Source organism: Elephantulus edwardii, unplaced genomic scaffold, assembly GCF_000299155.1.
Source record: "Elephantulus edwardii isolate Elephantulus edwardi_28Jun2011 unplaced genomic scaffold, EleEdw1.0 scaffold00153, whole genome shotgun sequence".
Lineage (NCBI taxonomy): Eukaryota > Metazoa > Chordata > Mammalia > Macroscelidea > Macroscelididae > Elephantulus > Elephantulus edwardii.
Window position 1 is genome coordinate 5,088,915 of NW_006399903.1, and position 1,258 is coordinate 5,090,172.

Below are 1,258 nucleotides of genomic sequence, written 5' to 3' on the forward strand. Positions count from 1 at the left end.
GAGAACAGAACATTTGATTTCGAAGTCAGAGCTCTTTTAGTTCTCATTGTCATAATCTATCATTTTTCCTTAAGGCAGGGCATAAATCTGATGGAGCTAATGCCAGAGACCCAAGATCTTGCCTCACTCTTGACCACAAATTCTTCTTTCCCTCCAACACCTAGACCTTGGGTTTGAGCTCAGGTGGCTTTTCTACAATTCTAGTTAATTTTACTTGGTGAAATTCTTGTTCTTGGTTAAAATGATCCCTATAACTCCTGTGAATCATCTTTACATCGCTATTTCTAGCCAGAGACCACAAAACCATTGCCCTTAATAATTCCTCATGAGTGTGATAGTACAATGGCACTCTGTTGGGTGTCTAATAGCTGAGCCTTCAGAAGCAGATGCCCAAAACTGTTACCTGAAGCAGCTCTTGGTGGATCAAAATCTCCAGTCTTTCAGTTAGCAGTGATCGCATTAGCCAAAATGCTGTAATTCTTCTCAGAAAATAAAGACAACTCAGAGCATGTTTTGATGCAGCCCAAAGACTGAGACTTTAAGTGTAGATTACATCTCAACATAAGGAAAACAGAAAACTGGACCAATCAATAATCAACATCCTGATCAATGGAGATAGGATTGATCCACAATCAATACCACAATCAGTTTTTTTTTTTCAAAAAAGGATATATTGTAGTGGACAATGTATTGAGATCTGCTGGCAACTCAAAGAGCTCATCATCTCAGTCAGAACTGACTCACTGACCCTCCCTCTACTGGGTTTCTGAGGCTGTAAGTAACATGGGAGGGGGCTGTCCATCTTTCTACTGAGAAGTGCTGATGCATTTGAATTACCAGAGATGAGTGGCCTTTGAGAGCAGAAGGAACAGTGGCACTCCCTAAAGAGTATACTATGCAGGTTGCTGAGATCTCTCTAAAGTTCTCAGAGGTGAGGATGTAATTTTAAAGACTGGAGCGTAGAGAAGCCAAAGTACAAAGAAGAATTCAAGATACTAAAGAGCTGAACAGAAGATTCCACAAGGCTGCTCCGAATGACAAAGCAAAATACTACAATGAAATGTGCGAGGAGCTAGAGTTGGAAAATCAAAAGGGCCGAACTCGCTCAGCATTTCTTAACCTCAAGGAGCTGAAGAACAGATTCAAATCTAGAGTTGCTGTAATCAAGGATGCTTTGGGCAGAATATTAAATGATCCAGGAAGTATTAAAAGAAGATGGAAGGAATATACTGAGTCATTATATAGAAAGGAATTGGCA